Source organism: Amblyomma americanum, chromosome 5 (assembly GCF_052857255.1).
Source record: "Amblyomma americanum isolate KBUSLIRL-KWMA chromosome 5, ASM5285725v1, whole genome shotgun sequence".
NCBI classification, from domain to species: domain Eukaryota; kingdom Metazoa; phylum Arthropoda; class Arachnida; order Ixodida; family Ixodidae; genus Amblyomma; species Amblyomma americanum.
In genome coordinates, this window is record NC_135501.1 from 14844874 (window position 1) to 14864123 (window position 19250).

Here is a 19250-nt window from a genome sequence, read left to right on the forward strand (position 1 = left end):
AGGGGACTGTCAAAAGAACCATGAAAGACGTTTTCTTAAGTTCGTCATGAACGCTGTTTATAAGATTCCTCTGTCTTGTGGCAAAGTGCACATCGGCCAGATGGGGCGTCGCGTTAACGACCGACTCAGGGAGCATGAAAGAGACCTGGCTAGTAGGGAGCGCACGACTCTTGTTGATCACTGCATTGCTTGCAGAGCTTGTGAACCGCGCTTCCGTTGAGTGTCAGTCCTAGGCAGAAGTAAGCAAGAAACTGCTCGTGAAGCCTTGGAGGCTATTTATATTAAGAAAATCAGGACCAGATGGCGTGATTGACACTTCAGTTGCCTTGTACAACGGTGAAGTGAATTTCCTATCACGTCTAGTGCGATTACTTTTTTTTCTGTGGCAGTTTCCAAGTGTCTTGTTAGGCTGCGCCTGTGCAGGCCTGTGCCTTTATACGCCGTCGTGGTTCACTCAATAAATCAGTTGCAAGTTAGCGCTCGTGTTTTCTCTATCCTTTGTGTCCTTGTCCTGACTGCGCTAAAAATATATATAATTTGTCACAAATCCAACTAGCCCAACATGCAACTCTTTTAATCCCTTGCTCTTTCCCCCCGCTGCTCTGGCTTGGCAGGACTTTCTAGTTTTTGTCACAGCACGTGGAGCCTTTCCATACGCTTTGGACGAGTCTCACCTGTTTCTGTCTGCGGTTTTACCCTCAGCGCATGTTTCAGCGGAACCTTGCAATGTGCGCGCGACTGTGGCAAGCGAAGCACACGATTTCCTCAAAATCTGCCATGCCGCGCCTGAAGATTTTTGTAGTCTCCAGTTTTCAAAGAACGGGCTCTTCTGAGTCCACGCTTCATCATTGCGTTCCACTGCTGTGATAGTAGCTGTTCTAAGCGTTCTAGCCGCTCTGTCAGGAGAGAAACCACGGGTTTGATTCTGATCTCACGATGACGCGTACTTTCTCAGTGTTCACTCTTAGCGCATCATTTTGTTCCTCATCGAATGCAGCATCCACAGCTCGGTTTCAATGGCCCGACTTGCGCGAGAGCACGAACCGGCGCACGAGGTCTCGCAAACCGGCCACATACAGAGCGCTCATGCCCTCTTTCAGTTGGTCCTCTGCGTGTTTCTTCTTTCGCTGATCTCCTTCCTCCTCCCTCCTCAGCGTATCGGGTGCAACGCGCTGAAGTGTGACGCAAGCGTTTGCACATCCTGCTCTACCATGTTTGCGGCCTCGCGGATCTTCTGTACACGCACACAACGGGGTTCTGTACCGAATTGCTCTAAAACGAGTTTCTTCAATTCCCGAAATTATTTTGTGGACTTGCATCTTCTTCTCTCGCCATGCAAATTCATCAGCAGCTCCTGCCATCTTGCATCTGGCCATTCCCAGAAGTTTTTCTTCGAACCATCTCCCTGTTTTCCCAATTTATTCCACCATGGGAAGGAAATCGCTGCGTTTACCACCGGTCTTATCACCCGTAAGTGTCGGAATAGAACTTGCTAATGCCAGCATGCTTGCTCCGAGCGATAGCTGCGGAGCGGGAGCTCCCTTAGATATATACATTTAGCATGCTCAAGCCCTTTTGTATATCAATCATCTCAAAGGGGGGTCAACGTCTCACAATCAGTCCCGTTATTTTCCCATGACCCTTAATGTCTTTGTTTAAAGCTCGCGTACACTTCGAATAATACTGCATTGGCACAATAAAGATGCAGAAGCTTTTGTGTCCTTGAAGATAGCATGTGACGCAGACAACCGCTGAGGTCGAGGTACAGAGTAACAGTGGCGTTTATTGGGCGCTTACGCTCTTATATGAGCAACCCGGCCGGCCGGCTTGCACATCCTGAGGACCCTGGTTGCCAGATCCGATACATCTTTCTCCCTATAAAAACAGAAAAACAAACGAGCAGAATACAACAGCAGATCGATTCTAGCAATTCGATGAAAAGCCTTTTTGATATGCGAGACGGGTGGGCTGTTTCCTTAGCCGGGTGCTCCGGCGAACCCCGCCGTCGTCCGGCTCCGAATTCGTGGTTTCCGGGGGACTATGTTGCCCTGGCGCAGTACCATTCAGGTGTGTGGGCAGCCGGGGCTTCATCGTCGCACGTGGGGCTCCGGCTGCCCTGAGACTCCTGTGGTGACGCGCGGCCTGGAAGAGAAGCACAGTAGTTAGCACCGTCTTCCGTATAATCAGGAATGGTTTGCAGTGACGGGTCGAACTCTTCGTTCGTTCGGAGCAGATGTTGACGGTTGCGACAAAACTGATTTACGTCTTCCGTACGGAGCATGCATGAACGAAGGGCGACGGCTTTTTCTACGAGGGCCTTTGTGGTCCACCCTCTCTTGTCGAGCAGCCTAACGGTGTCATGCTCGCCGAGTGGTTCTAGTGGACGCCTGTGAGGGTGGGCATGGGTGTGCTTTTTGACCTCTGGTACCCTACGGTCTGCGAAGTCAGGCAGCCTTCCTCTTAACGTCCTGCCTATGAGTAGCTCGTGCGGGGTTTTCCGGCCTCGAGTGGTGCTGTCCTGTAATTTAGAAGCCCGATCCAAAAGTCTTCATTCACATATAGCGCCTTGCTGAGGAGACGTTTCACCACGTTCGCCCCTTTCTCTGCCAAGCCGTTTGAGCGTGGCAAAGCGGGACTATAAACAACGCGAGCAAATTCACACTGTTTTGCAAAGGCACGAAATGTCTGCGAAGAAAACTGTGGTCCGCCGTCCGTGCATACTTCAAGCGTGATGCCGTGACGTGTAAATATCATGGCCAGCTTCTCTATTACACAGTGGCTAGTAGTTTGAGGAAGCGGCTGTACTTCAGGGTAACTGTAATAGGGATCGTAGACTGCAAGGTAGTTCTTTCCGGCGTGCTCGAACAAGTCTACGCCTACACTAGCCCACAGTAATGCGGGACAATGCCTTTGCATTAGGGGTTCACTTGGCTGCTTGTAAGCGAAACGGCGGCAGGTTGGGCGCCTGGAAACTTTCTCAATTATTTTTGCCACCATACCAGGCCAATATATCAATACTCTGGCCATTGCTTTGCATTTTCCGACGCCAAAGTGACCCTCGTGTAAGCGCTGCAACATTTCTTTTCGCAAGGACTTCGGAATGACAACTCTTGACCCACGCAACAGTTTGCTTTCCACACAACATAGGGCACAACTTCATACTTCCGCCTCTCCTGTGCATTCGCCCCACGAGGCTTTGAGTTTGGACGGAAGGACTTCAACAGGGACTCGGCGACAGCCCGAAGAAGGGCCAGCGGAAAACCGGCAGACCGAAGGCGATCCACCTGACCATCAAAGCTAACCTTAACCTTATGAGAACAGGACTTGGTTAACGAAGCCCTGAGGCAAGTTGACGCAATACCCCTCTTGACCAGCTTCGAATGGCACGAGTCAAAGGGCAGGAGTGCCTTTTTCGACCTAAGCATGTACACCCAGCAGAGGTGGTCGGGATCATTAAAAAACTATGTCGTACCAACTAGACTTACAATGTCGTACCAACGAGCCTCTGAACGCATTCTTCTAGATGTGCACTAAGGCTTATTCTTGCAGAATAAGTAAAATCTTACGCGTCAAGCACAATATGCGGCACTTCTGCGTCAAGAGTGATTTTACCGAAAAGACCAAAGTACAACTGCAAGAAGCAGCACCACAGGATACAGCCAGACTTTACCTTCGGCATTATCTTCGCCTTGCGGACCAGACTCTTAAGTTCCTAGTTTATGCGGCAGCAGCAGCCGAGGCAACCCCAATCCCGTCTGCCTACCACTCCTTCAGCACATAAAGGATCCCACTACCTCCCTGATTAAGTCGCCTTGTCTGAGAACGTAAAGAAAATCTCATCGTTCCGTACAAGGTTCACCGTGGAGACAAAGGAATCGCTCCAGGAGCTGCTAACCCACGATCGTCAATTGTTCCGGCTAGCTACTGAGCACCAAGAGCACGGTTGATCGCTGAGGGTGGGTACATTCTGTATCGATGTAGTCAGCCTCAGTCAAAGATTTCTATGGGAAAGACAGGCAGGTACTAAATGGAACATTCCTTTAGTATATTGCCTGCAGACAACAAAGTGGTTTTGAGTTTCTTCCGAACATCATATTTCGTGCCAAAGGAAATAAAAGTATTTCTGCGCTCTTGAACTGTCAGGCCGAGCAATATTAGTTTGGTCTCAAAGCTCAAGCAAAGAAATTACGTATGAAGCTATGTCTCGATGGGTTGATGAAAGCCTTACACGATAGCAACAAGGATCATATTTTTCAGTGCAAAAATGCATGAACCACACGTCCCATTGAGGGCGATTATTTCGAAGAATGGCACTTGGCACAGGTAAGTCGCTTTGTTTGCCACGAGACACACTGGGGCAATTTACAATCACGAAAAAACACATTAGGCAGGGTTTAACCACGGTAATGCCCACAGGTCAAGCGATAATATTTTCCAATGATCCAGGTGAAACTTGCAGGTCGCCATCGTGTCAGGCGCGCTTAGTTATGGTTGGACGTCGCTTTCGGTCCAATTCTCCCAAAATCAAATTCCGGATGTGGCCGGGGTCACATTGTTTGTAAGGACGCGGACCAAATTGGGAGGTCGCCATAGTGTCGGCCACGGACAATTATGGTTGAACATATATTTTAGTCCAAATCGGCCAAGGTCAAATTTTGGGGGGTGGGCGGACCAAATTCCCACAATGGCCCGGGCTAAATTTGGAGGTCGCCATCATGCGGAGTACGATCAGTTAAGGTTGGAGATCGGCAATGGCCAAAATTGGCCAAAGTCAAATTTCAGGGCTGGGCCGGGCCAAATTTTGGAAATGACTGAGGCCAAATTTGGAGGTCGCCATTGTACCGGGCACGGTCATTTATAGTTGGACATCGATTTTGGTCGAAATCGGCCAAGGTTGATCTGTCAAAGTCAATTTGCTGCTATGTTGCGCTGTTTGAAGGTCCATACTTCAAACAGAACGAAAGACGAGACAAAAGGAGACAAAACAAGCGCTCACTGACGACTGGCATATTTTGTTCCAAGAAGCACACGAACCTATATAGATTTAAAAAAAGAGCGAAAACTAAATCGAGCTGGAATTGGTGCACAACACAGCATGACACAGAAAAGGCACCTGCCTAGCCGGACTATTATGTGCGCTGTTACGGCTCGGGTAGAGTGACCAGTTGCTGATGCAGGGTAGCGTTTTTTGACCGAAGACGATGAGGAAGAATAGAAGCTGACATATGGGAACGATAAACACAAACAGGTTTACTGGCACTTGAGAAAAAACTTATTTACATATTTTAAGGAAGAAAGAATAAACAGCCAAGAATAGAGAGTTTATAGCGTCGAGAGACTGGATGAGCCTTTATCTCCAAGGCCCAGAGCGTTCGTCCTCACTCAGGCCGCCTGTTTAATTCACTCAGGCTTCGCCCTCTCACCACACGCGGTACAGATCGGAAGAGTCACCGCACATAGCACGCGGAGCCCCGTGGGAATGGGCGAGGGGATTGGGAGGTCCTTTACTATGTCCCCGAAGCTGTATGTCCATCCAAACAGAGGCTCTTGTCAGTCACGGTTAATTATGGGAAGGCGCCGTTTCCTTCTCCTGTCGTCTGACCATCGTCGGTCGCGTCTTGCGAGGAAACAAAAGGAACGACATCATCCCACCTTCCTGAAGAGCGTGGGAAAGATTCCGCAGGCAAGCTCCCAGCACATCTTTTTTTCGTGGGGTCCTCGTGGGGTCGAACGATCGATCGAAATTGCCACCACCGCGTGGTCATCCCGGTCGATGGAATCTTCGCTTTAATCCGTTCCGGCTGGTGCGCATCCCGATCATAGCAGTCCCTCCGCCGCCAGACAATACGCCCGGCAGATGAGCTGCTCCTAAGCAGCTCGGCTGACTGGACGTGCGGGAATGATCTCACGTTCCGCAGTCCTCCAGGCCTCTTCTCATCATGGTGTCTGAAGTCCAGCTCTGGAAATTTCTCTGCTGGGCGAGACAAACGGAACCACAAATGCCAAGCCACACACAACAAAAGCATGTGCCATATGTAGACCTCGGCCCTGCCAGACCGTCAACAAATCAAAAATGATTACTCTGCAGAGATCCCTCTAATATCCCTCTGAACTTAAGCCAGATTTCCCCGAATGAACACGAAGCGCGAACCGGATGCAAGGTTCGGGTGTTCGGACCTCTCAAAAGGGAACATGCGCAACACTTCAATGCAAACGGGAAATTTATAATTGGTTTGGGATTGGTCGGTTAGGTGGAAACAATTTTGGACGTCACCCGGGCAGGGAGCAATCGACCGAGAAGTAAGACAGAGACCAATTTTGCCCCAAACTATTCTCCATTTGTAACCAGCACAATTGCGGTCTTCGTTTATGTCCTTCATGACATCAAACACTACGACACCTGCTGTAAGTGTGCAATCCCTACGCTACGACACCTGCTGTAAATGCGCAAAACTTTACTACGACACCTGCCGTAAATGTGCTAAAATTGCACCGCGAATTATAATACCATTTTAACCAACTGCAAAACTTAAATACTGCAGGTAACTTTACTTGCAGAACCACCTAACAACGCTGACAATATTACACCTCAGAATCTCAGTCTCGTGGTTTTCAAAACTCGTCCGCGCTGGCTCTTCCAGAGCAAAATATACATTGTGGAGCTTGCGCTCGTCGCTCCAGCCGTTGTAGCGGGCGACCCGACCCGCTCGAAGGTCTCCAGCCAACCGTCAGCGTCTTTCAACACGTCGCCTTGAAAAGATGGCTGTGTTCGCGGTGGGTGGCAAAGGATTGGCACCAGGTGAGGGGTGTAAGTTGTTAGGGCAATTGGCCTCAACTGGCTAGGCTGGATCGGCGCCAGGGGCCTGGTGTCAGTTGGACTCGGTGGCTGAGGCTGCGTGGGTCTTGTGGGCAGTGGAAGAGGCCCAAACTCAGGCGAGTCTACGCGGTTACGGCGGCAGGGTCGATGGTGAACCGGTGTGAGGTCCGTAGTGATGCCGTACGGATTCCGCAGGTCGGGAAGCTAACCCAGCACCTCCACAAAACTGTAACGTGCAAGGCGATTTGAACCACCGGAGCAGCGCCGCGAATTGTCCACGGAACGCCATCGCCCATTCGGCGCGACGCCTTGATCGTCGTAGAAAACTGTCGGGGACTTTAGGAGGCCTCTGAAAACAGAAAACACAGACGCTCCTCCACACTAGCACTCGAAGACAGCTGCAGTTCATTGGCACCTGTTCAGAAACGAACGACAATACTCCGATGCAGAAAGGGCGCCTGCGCGCGCCATCTGCCGGGCCAGCGCCCCGCATGGCGAGGGGGGGGGGGGGGGGGGTGTTAGTGAGACCCACACGATGGCGCTACGACTGCACTCCATGAACGGAGCATATATAACGGGAACGCATGGTACTCGCTTCCTATCAACATCTGTCATTTATTTACGTTATCTGAATTGCTCATGTACACCTCAGCACAGATCTTGAACATACGTTTCTAAGAAACCCGTGCATTGACTACACGCGCTTTAATCGATGTTCAAACGTAATGCAATAACGACAAAAAAAGAGCCGACGTTGAGCAGTGGAAACGTCACAGTCTCGAAAGCCAAAGGCCCTAGTTCGATTTCCGGCCTAGACCCCGTTTTTATACTCATTGAGTGTGCGTGCCCTCTGATTTTCACGTAGCCCCCGGATATTTCCGACGCGCACTGCCAACAACTACTACTACTACGACGTCGACGGCTTTTCGAACCAAACGAGCTCTATACGCTGTCACGTAATAATATAACTACCTCACAGTACGGCGTTAGAAAGGAAAGGTCTACAGAGTTGGCGCTGTTGTACCAGAAGGAATAGATTCTGCAAAATTTAGAAGACAAACAAATTTCATCGGCATTTTTGTTGCTTTCATTCAGGCTTTAGATTATATTAGCCGTAACATTTTATCTGAAAAACCGAATCACCATGGCATATGTAGTCATGTTTTGGCACTGTTGAAAACCTACCTATCAAATAGATTTCAGAACGTTGAAATTAATAGATTAAGTTCCCGCAAAAAAACAGTCACTGGAGTTCCACAGAGCGGTGTTTTAGGTGCTGTCCTATGTAATTTATATATTAAATATATGGTACACGTATGTTCAGATACTAAGTTCATTATATATGTCGATGATACCAGTGTTCTGGCAACATCATCTTCTGAAGGTGAAGGAGTCCTTAAAGCAAACAGTTTTTTTCTAAATGAGACTTGTGGACTTGTAATACCTGCGCTACACGGACACGTTCGAATGACATCAGAGACGAATGGCACTCGAGACTTGGAATGGCATTCGGACTCGACAGACTTCCGCGGCGCTACACGACACTTTCCAAGCGCATTTTGAAATTTCCTCAGTTCGTTTTCAGTGTACGATGACGACGGCGGCGGTGGTCACACTAGTGCGACAAAGACACTGTCACGGTCAACAGCAGCATATATGATTGTAGTGGGACAAGTTTTTGAGGCCAACGACACCGACGAATCCGAACGGCGGACGGTCAGCCTTCATGTCCTCGGCAGGCTGGCGGCTGAGCTAAAACACGTTGATGAGGCGACGGTGTGAATATATTCGCCCTTCTACCTTATACATATTATTAACAAGCGAAACTAACGGGTATATTTCACATGTGCACACTTAAACACTCACCAGCTATAAGCGCTTGCCAAATTAATTTTAATCGATGGCGACTTCCTTCCCCTCCGCGATGACTAGGCGTACTGAGTCCGCAGGGTTACGTCGGTTAATTCGGCTGTTGTGAAGAGCGAATTCGCAAGTTTTAGCGAATGCAAATGATCAACGATTGTACTTTTGACAACAGTGACCAGAAATCAACTATTGCACACATCGCAGGGCGCGCATACAATGAACGGGAAGCGCCGGTGTGACCCAGACTGCCGAGCACTGCTTTACGGCCAGCAGCAGTCGTCGCCGTTGCTATTTTGTGGATAACAAGTTATGCCTTTTCAATTACCGCGAATGGTCACAAATCATGCTTCTGAATAAAGCAGTTTAAAATAAACTACTGATCGTGTCGGAGGAAATCGGGACAATTAGTGACAAGCGCCGGTCGTAGGCGATGTCAGCAGCTCGGCTGTCAAGTGTTTCTCAGGCGAGCGATAGTATCGGCCCTTCCTCCCACCGATTGTCGTACTGCGTTAACAAGCACGGGCGCAACCGGTACAAAAGAGATGAGCTTATTTATTAGAACTAAAGCGCAGAATGCGTTTTATGTCATGAAAACGAGCGCTAGCTGTTCGTAGGCAGCGATGTAAACAAGAGTGTGAGTGCAGCCGTCCTCATCGGCGCACTGCTGGAGAAATTTCATGCTCATGCGCTAAATGTTCATTGGTGTACTATTACCTTCAAGCACTTACGTAGACATAACGCGAGCTATTTGCTAAGCAAAGAGCAGGAAAAAGCGAGCAGCGGGTTTCAAAATGAGCAGCCGCAGAACCGAAAGCAGTCGCGCGGCTGTGGGCGAGGCGAAGAGATGGCGGCGGCAACGCCTATTGGCCGGTTCGGGCTGTGTTCGCGTTTCGAAGGCATTCCAAAATCTGGAATGTCTCCGCGGACCTCCGTCGACTCGAATGGCATCTGAACCGAATGCCGTCGAAAAATTTCGTGTAGCAGCGTAAGTTCGGCAGTCAAGCCAAATGACATTCGGTTGGAAGGCATTAGAACCGCCATTTAGTTTAGAGAACTACAACAAAACGAGCCTACTGAAGATTCAAAGGCTACAGAAAGAATATTACGGATCATCCAAAATGTGGAACACACAGCAGCAACTTCTCATATTTTTCATTCCTAATGTGCAAAAAATAAACATTTATATGAGTAGAAATTATGTCGGCAGTAGTAGCATTTAAGTATCGAAAGATAGAGTTCTACTTCAGTGAAATTACAGAATTATGCCCTAACAATCCTATTTACAGCGCTCGAATTCCTCAACGAAGGAAAGTCACAAAATGGCGCACAACTTATGGAAAACAAATGCACCGTAATACTTTTCCACGATTATTGAATGTTCTAGAAAAGGAAGACATTGATATATTCAATATGCCGCTCTCATCCATGTAAAAATATTTCGCTGCGTAGTCTCCCCTCAGTAAATCATCATCATCATCATCATCATCATCATTATCATCATCAGCCTTACTACGCCCACCATCGGGCATGTGCACGGAGCGACTCGGCGCCACCCCCCTGTCTGAGTGCCGCCTGGCAAAATGAATGATTTAGGTACCGTTATAAAGTCATCTGTACTCTATCGATTTTGGGATGATCTACAAGCGGATACGACTCGACTTATGAATGGCTCGAATCAAATAGGGCACAAATTAATGCTTCAAAAACTAAACTTGTTTGCTGACAAAATTCGCACAAGATCGTACGAACTTACAGTTAGATTCTCCTGCACCCATCAACGTGCATACCTTGTTTCTGCATACTAGTGACTTGTGTCTCTTATGTGAAATACCTTGAAACACGCATTGCCCACGTTATGTCATCAAACACTCACTTGACGATACCCAGCAAAAAGCTCCGAAGTGTTGCTTGTGTCTTGTACTGATTAAAAAGATTTCTTCCCTTATCAGTTGGAAAATTTGCCGCATATGGCTTGAACTACAGTATTCTGATATATGAAATGTGTTGTTTTTTTATTCGTTGTATTATGTGGAACTTCGGAGTTAACCGTATCTTATGCAACACAGGCAAATGTTCCAGACGAACTAGTAGGCAAGTCGGTTACGCATTTCTATTTGACCACAGAGCAGCATAAAAGAACGAGGACCAACCGAGTAGGCACGACAGCGCATTGTTTACTCTACTCTGTCTGTTAGTGTTCTCTTATGCGTTGTGATGAAGCAGGCGTAGCTAAAAGTGCGTTATGGACGATACCAGCAAGGAATAATGAAAGTGGTTTCAGAACAGCTCGTTTCCTTTCATTTGCCACGTTATTCAAAGACATTGCTGCTTTAAATTACTGTTGAGTATATGAATGTAGAGTTGTAAATGATAATGCTATTCCTATAATGCACTCCAAGTGTTACAGTCTCTTGATGATGCATGCTAATTTTGGCAAAGCTCTAATATGTTATCATATTCCGTCTATATTAATTGAATTCCCAGATGAACTAGTCGCCTGTCGTAATCGTAGAGCTGCTTGCTACTGTGAGGTCTTGGGAAATGTGTTGATTAAAAGTTGATCTTCTGACCTATTGTCTCTTATTTACGCGATAAATTTACTGTGTATTCTGACGAGGTTTAATTATATATAGTTATGCACAAACTGCAGCTCCTGCCGGTAGCGGCCCCATAAGCCCGCCTGTGGCTTTGGCGTGTCCGCACAACTTATCTGTATCTACGGTGAATAAATATTTTTTATTATTATTGTGTATCATACCAGATCTCCTTTTTCTAAGCGGCAACATTGCCGGAAGCGTCTCTTATGGTGTTGACTCTACTCTATCAGGCCACCAGTATGACCAGACATTTTTATTGTTATGGGAAGATACTTGCTTACACGCTCACGATGATATTCAGTGCTTCCCAAACAATTCAGGAGCACCAGATAAGTTAACTATTGACATTCACCCCTTCGCTATGATGATTTCAAAGACAATCTTTCCAGTATTAAACATTTTTGGTTCTACTTGAAAAATGCCCTCTGTGATTGTTTACATCATTTTGCGCCAAAGATGTTCAAGAAGTCCTGTAACCGCAGTCTGTTGGCTGGTAGAGAGACTTTGCACTCGCAGCGAAAGCTAACACGCCTGCAGAAACAATCAAAATTAGCCTCCATTTGCACGGCTGCAGTTATGTAAGATATGTCTCAACCATCGACTTTCACTTAGCAGAGTAATTTAGTACCATGTTCATCAAAACACCGCCTGAAAATTTTTCCACGTCCTGGATCCTAGCCGGCCATGTCACAGTGGCGGGCTTGGACCCAGCAGTTCGACGACGATCGCTTGGCTTCCGGCCTCTGCGAACCGTCCGGATAAGCTCATGCTTGCGTGCTTCTTTACACAACGGAGTGGCAGTCTCGGGAAATGTTCGCAGCGTTTGAACTCATCCACGTTGAATGGAAATACCTCGTTGTTAAAAACTCCAGGGGCATTCAAGTTCCGCCTTAAAATATTGCGTAATAGCGTTGTTGGGTACCTTCAGCCGCACGGCGTCCTCTTTGCATATTGGCGCGAAAGTTTATACTGTTTGTTCGTTCTTGAAAGCTGCACACGCGTCTTCCCTCAGCAACAGAGCGATAAGACAGGGCCGCAGTTACGTCGCGGCTATCCGAGGAACGCCCCCTGTCCACCGCAGGGGAAACTAAACAAAGCAATTAACCTGTGGAGGTCAGGCTGCCTGACGAGGAACCGAGGAAGATCCTCCAGCGACCACGCCATATGCAGACGCCGCACCCAAGAAGCCAACGCCGCATACAAACAGAAGCTCAGCCACGGCGCTATCTGACTTCAGAGTGACGGCGCCATGCAGACAAGCCCCGACAACACGTGCGACCCATGATTAACATACCGGACGAAGCCGTGGCCATACGCCGAGGACGACGTGCAACGCAAGGGACCGGACATCAGACATGGAAGTGGCTATCGACGGTCGTATACAGTTACCGCCCTAGTCGACACAGGAGCCGATTATTCAGTGGTAACGAAACATTCGCCGCGCAGCTGAGAAAGGTCGCCACTGCTTGGGACGGCCCATATGTTAACACCACAGGAGGCCACCCCATTACGCCATCGGGACGATGCAAAGCGCGAGTGACTGTCATGGGACATACGTATCCTGTGACTTTCGTAGTGTTGCAGCAATGTTTTCGCAACATCATATTGGACATTTATTTCTAAATTAACATCAGGCAATCATCGACCTTCGATCCAAGCTCATCACGGACAGAGGGACAGCGTTCACGGCGCAACTAACGCAAGCCATCCTGCGTTCCAGCCAAGCCAGCCAACGGAGGACAAGTGGGTGTCATCCCTACACCAACATGCTATTGGAGCGCTTAACAAAACCATCGCTCACATTCTCGCCATGTATGTCGATGCCAAACACAAGACGTGAGACGTCATCCTGTCTTACGTCGTCCTCGCCTACAACACCACAGTGCAGGAGACTACTCATATGACGCCTTTTAGATTCGTCCATAGGAGCGAGGCCACAGCCACGCTAGACGCCATGCTGCTGAACGTTACCGAAGAAGATGACGTCGACGCAGCCGCTTATTTTCAAAGCGCAGAAGAAGCCCGGAGACTTGCCCGATTAAGGATCACAGACCAGCAGCGGATCGACACCAGACTTTACAACCTGCGTACACGCGACGCGGAATGCAAACCAGGAGTCCGAGTCTAGGTTTGGACGCCCATTCGCCGCCGGGTATTGAGTGAAAGACGTTTGCGCCGCTATTTCGGCCCGTACAAGGTTCTTCAATGATTAGGTGAACTGGACTATGAAGTCGTGCCTGATGAAATGACTGCATCCCAGCGTTGCGCACGACCAGAAGTTGTCTATACCTTCCGTCTAAAGCGCGCTAATGAACGCTGCGTTTCCACTCTCGATGCTCAATTCGCACCGTCCTCTTATTTGTATCTAGTCACTTTATTTGTTTTTAAAGCATCGGTCTGATGCTCCTTTGATAGGAGACTCATGCCGCGAATCTGTGTACTATCGGTTTCTTCATTCTTCTAAGCTGCCGCCCTCCGGCGTTATCGCGTTGTTTGTGATACAACACACGACCAAATTTATCTCGATTGATCGCATCCAGGCGGCGCCGAATTTACGTTGTTCCAGAATGTTGGAACCTTGCACGCCTTATCTCGAAAGTCACACTATCAGCTTTAAATTCAGCACAGCCGAGAGTGGCGAGGATTCTGTTCGACGTCCGCCAAGCACACTTGTTGCTTTCTCCACCGCCGAGCCGAGTTCATTGTGGGCGCAGGTCAGCCCAACAAGCAGGGCTCACCAGCCTGGCATCAGGGCTCAGCCTGGCATCGTTCAGGATGTGACGTCAATAGGAAAGAGCGTTTTAGCTACTACAAAATGGTAAGGTCTGAAATCAGCTCGTACTTGAAAAGGGAACGGAAGTGGATAGTGAAGGGGAAGTCCATTACCGAGTCAGCGGTAAGAGGGAAAATGGAAGAATTCAGGATAGAGCTGCAGAATAGATATTAACCTTTAACTGAGGAAGGCGGTGTTAATCTCCATACAATGAGCGATAATCTGAGAGTCATCATTACGGAGTGCGCAGTAGAAGAAGGCGGTACGACGTTTCGACAACATATCGGCAAGCTATCAAAGGAGACGAAAGATCTAAGAAACGCCAAAGCATGAGGGCATTTAACCCTACAGACAGAATAGAACTAGCAGAGCTATCTAAGTTAAAAAATAAGCATAAGGTAGCCGACATACAGAAGTTTAATACGAAGAGAATCGAGCATGCTCTAGAAAACGGGGGTAGCCTAAAAGCGGTGAAGAGAAAACTTGGCATAGGTAAAAACCAGATGTATGCGTTAAGAGACAAGGAAGGCAAAGTTATTAGCAATATGGATAAGATACTTAAAGCAGCCGAAGAGGTCTACACGAATCCAAACACTAGCCAATGTAATCAGAACCTTAATGAGAGAGCCAGTAGCGCACAGCAATGCGTCATACCGCCAGTAACGAAAGAGGAAGTAAAGATAGCCTTAGGTAACAGCACATCTGTCAAAGGACGGAGGGGATTGTGCTAGAAAAAGTAGCCACTCTGTATGCGCAATGTCTTATGGCCTCTACCGTACCAGAAGCTTGGAAGAACGCAAACATTATCTTAATATATAAGAAAGGAGACTTCAAAGACTTGAAAAATTATAGACCGATGATCTCAATGTCCGTTGCATACCAGGTATTTACTAAGGCAATAGCTAGTAGAGTGAGGGCAATCTTAGACTTTAATCAACCAAATAATCAGGTAGGATTTCGTAAAGGATGTTCCAAAATATATCGTGTTCACGCTATCAATCCGGTAATAAATAATTCAGGAGCGTAAATTGCTGGGCTAGTTGGTTCATAATGTTGTCAGGGTGGAACCAGCGGAACACAGCGGTGTGGTGTGGTGTGTGTACCTCCTTTTCTTGTCCTGCGTCTGTGTTCCGCTGGTTCCACCCTGACAACGGTAATAAATAAATGCGCAGAATATAACCAACCCCTATATATAGCCTTCATTGGTTACGACAAAGCATATGACTCAGTGGAAATGTCAGCAGACATAAAGGCATTGCGAAATTAGGCTGTAAAAGATCCTTATGTCAAAATAATGACAGATATATGTAGCAACTGCACAGCTAGCATAGTTGTCTATAAAATTAGCAAAAAAATCCAATAAAGAAAAGCGTCAGGCAAGGAGACACGATCTCGCCAAAGCTATTCACCGCCTTATATAGGAGGTATTCCGCGGTCTGAATTGGCAGCAGTTGGGGATAAGAGTTAATGGAGGATACCTAAATAATCTGAGATTCGCTGCTGACATGCCTTGCTCAGTCACCCAGAAAGTGAACTGAAAATCATGATCAATGACTTGGACAGGCAGAGCATAACAGTGGGTCAGAAAATTATCATGCAGAAAACCAAAGTAATGTTCCTCAGTCTAGCAAGGGAAAAACAGTTCACAACTGGCAGCGAGGTGCTGGAAAAAAATGCGTCTACTTAGGGAAAATAGTGGCAACTGATCCGGATCATAATAAGGAAATAACTGGAACGATGAGAATGGGGTGGAGCGCATACGGCAGGCTCTCTCAGATAATCAATGGCAGTTTACCAATATCCCCCAAGAGAAAAGTGTACAACAGGTCTATCTTACAGGTACTCACCTACGGGGCAGAAACATGGAGACTTACGAAAAGGGTTCAGGTTAAGTTAATCACAACGCAGCGAGCCACGGAAAGAACAATGACATGTGTAACGTTAAAAGGCCGGAAGCGGGCAGAAGGGGGTGAGGGAACAAACGCGGATTAATGACATCCTAGTCGAAATCAAGAGGAAGAAATGGGCTTGGGCAGGGCATGTATAATGCGAAGGCAAGGTAACCACTGGTCACTAAGGGTAATAGAGTGAATTCCAAGAGAAAGTAAGCGTATTTGGGGGTGGCACCAGGTTAGATGGGCGTTGAGATTAAGAAGTTTGCAGGTGTAGGGAGGGCTCAGCTGGCAAAGGACAAGGTTAATTGCGGAGACATGGAGACATGGGAGAGGCATTTGCACCACAGCGAGTGTAGTCAGGCTGGTTATGATCATGATGATGTTGATGATTTTGGAAGGGCGTGTGTCCTCGTGATAGGAACAGCGTAGCAGATGGCGCTCTCCCTTCGTGTGCGTGCGCGAACTCTCGCCATATTGCACCCTTATCGGCATTGGGGTGTCATTAGAAACGGCAGATGACCCTACCGAGTGGTTCGGGCAGAAATCGTCGCACTCGCGCAATCGTTGAGAGATTTGAGAGTATGCGTGTATTCCACGAGCTGTAATAGCGTGCTGTTGCAGCTGTTGACCAGGCCTTTGGGTCAGTTTCTGTACAAAAATGCTTCTGGAAGCTTAATTTAAAATCTCGGTTTCACCAGGTTCGACTAAGCTGGCCATCGAAAAGCTAGTGGCATTCATGAAGGCTTTCGCAGATGCCGCCTTATGAAGCTTTCATTCGGGGTCACTTCAGCGCCGAAATATTTGAAAAAGAAAGTGTCAGCAAAATTTTCACCCCTTCCAGGTGTTCTCAACTTTGTGGCAAAAAATCCGGGTGATCGCCCATATCAGTAAGGTGCATGCGAAAAACCGCCAGCTGTAATGAGACGTCTACCTGACCCCAGCATTATCATGAACTAACCGAAACTCCTGTCACGAGTAAATTATGTATGCTTTCTGATGATCATCCGGAGCAAATAGGCGTACAGCTTGACCCAGCAGAAGTGGAAGCAGTTAAGCGTCTAAGGCACATAGCACTTCGGCTGAACTCAGAAGTTTGGCAGGCATGGTAAAACTGTAAGAGCGCTCTTTTGCTGCAAGAGAATGAATAAGTTTAGGAGGATTGCCTCCTGAAATTAAAAGAGACCAACATGAAGGCTCTTGTTTCTGTAAGCAGTCGCGCAAAGCAAGAAGCGTTTTGCGTAAGGTGGATCGATAGGTTCTTTATTTACATGCCAGTAACAATGCATCAGCAGTAGGCAGCGGAAGGAAATTGATGTCAGCGAGATGTGACTGCACTCAGTTTCAACCGCTGTCAACCATTCTGTTGAGCTGCAAGATTTTAAGTTCGATTCTGTGTTAACTAATCACATTTTACATTGTGCCATCATTGTAAAGATGAATAGAGAGTAGATTGTTACTGCTGCAGCTTGAATTTGGCTGTAGCAAGAAATTCCCCGCTCTTCGTTCCTTTTTTACTTATTAAGCGACTTCATTCAACTAGTGCGCCGATCCGGCATGTTAAGATTACGGTTATGCTGCCGCCGAAGCAAAGGCTATTAGACATAATAAGAAGACAGTACATGCGAGTCTGAAGATTTGTGTGTCAAGTATTTACACTTCTTGGAAACTCTGCTTTTTACGAACGACAAACAACTGTGATGTCCATTTAAGACTTAGCTGCCTAAATCACGATGATGAACATTCAAAACAAGTAAAGAAACCTACTTGGAAACATGCAGGCTCTTAGTAAAGTGACTATAACAAAAGCAGCCATCATGCAGACGTTTGCGGGTGCTAATTGAGACAGGAAGGAGTGTGAATGCAGCAAGAGAGGTCGTTCAGCAAAGCGCAAGTTTGGGCGAGTTGGTAAGTATTCAATTTTGCTCACAGCGCAACAAGAAAGGGACACGAGGCGAAAGGTCAGGTGCGTCATGTGTCGCCGCCTATACCTTGCGAGGCGGGGATGGTATATCAGGTCCCCTTCTCATGCGGTGCCCTGTACATTAGTGAAACTAGAAGGTGTGTCAGCAAACGTCTTTTCGAGCATGAGTACAGAAGAAAAAATGATCCCCTCTCCCACACAGGCGCCCACTGCAGGAAATGCCAATGGCAGCATGAGAAAGATTATGCAGCAATGAGATGAAAAGGTGCCAGCGGACTTTTAGATGTGAGGAGTGCAAATGCCTTCCTGACTGCAAGAACAAGCGCATCCTGTTCCGACACAGCGATAAACTAACACGCGAGGTAAAGGAGGCTTTCTATATTCACCTCAAGGATGCGATGCGTATTAGCAGCCCTTCAATTGCACTATCCGAGAGGGAGTTATCTGATCTCCCACGTGCCTTCCAGAAAAACTTTGTTGTCTTGATAAGTCTTGAATTGTCTGTATATATACGCTTTTCTTTCTTCAGTAAAAGACCAGTTGATGGTCAGGGGTTGTTTCTGTTAGTCTTTTGTCTTGTGTCTCGTTCTTGTAGCACTTTGAGCAAAATGAAGAACAGAGATTATGAGCAAAGGGAACCACTTCTTTAAGATAAACAGCCGCTTAAAATGTTGCTTTATGGCGTTTTTGTGCGTGTGCGATCGATTTCCGGTGAGGGTTGTTTTGTTCCTCTGCCAAAAATCAAACTAAGCCAAACATCAAACTAAGCCAAACTTTCGTTGGATCACAGTTGTCCAAAAAAGTAAAACAGAAATGAACGGGGACAGAATCAACTGCGTGAAGGTTCGCTAGTTCTACAGAGAGCCGTTGCGGCGGAAAGGTTGTATCTAGTGTTCTCGTGCTGGGAAACCGACCTATGGTCCTGTCGTGTTTGTTTCTCTTCTGTCCCCGTATTTCGCGCCGTTATTTTTGTGAATCATGAACCAACTAACCCAAACTAGAGTTCTCCATGAATCGGCGCTGCGGCACTTCTTTCCTTGTAGTAACAGAGAATGACGATGAGGTATCGCAATCACTGATCAAAGTGATTGTCAAAATGGTTATACGCCAAGACAGAACAAGGAACTATGTCGAAGGCGTGCTGAGATGAAACGATGATTTGCAGGGCTTGTATCTTCTCTGGTGTGCTTTTACTTCTATGCAGGTGCTCACGCTGCGAAGAAAAGGGTGAGCAATATTAGTTAAAAGTTTCTGACATCAAATGTTACCAGTCATATGCTAAACACATCGACACTCAGCTGTTAAGCTTAAATGCCTCTCAGCGGAACTTGGCAGAATAGCTGCCCCTACGTCAAAACTTTAGCTGGCACGTAAAGCAATT

The 19250-nt window shown here is 47.3% G+C and overlaps 1 protein-coding gene across 7 annotated transcripts in view; it reads right to left on the reverse strand.

Annotated features, from left to right (window-relative positions):
- Positions 1-5264: 5264 nt before the first annotated feature.
- The window catches only part of LOC144132304 (Kv channel-interacting protein 4-like), a 281668-nt gene continuing 267682 nt past the window's right edge, over positions 5265-19250 (reverse strand). For 5 of the 7 annotated variants that reach the window (XR_013314772.1, XR_013314770.1, XR_013314766.1 and 2 more), the window contains one exon: positions 7718-19082. The gene's annotated coding sequence lies outside the window, so the exon portion shown is untranslated. Of the gene's footprint in view, positions 5975-7717; positions 19083-19250 lie in introns of those variants that run through there. The other 2 variants (XR_013314769.1, XR_013314767.1) reach the window with 2 other exon arrangements.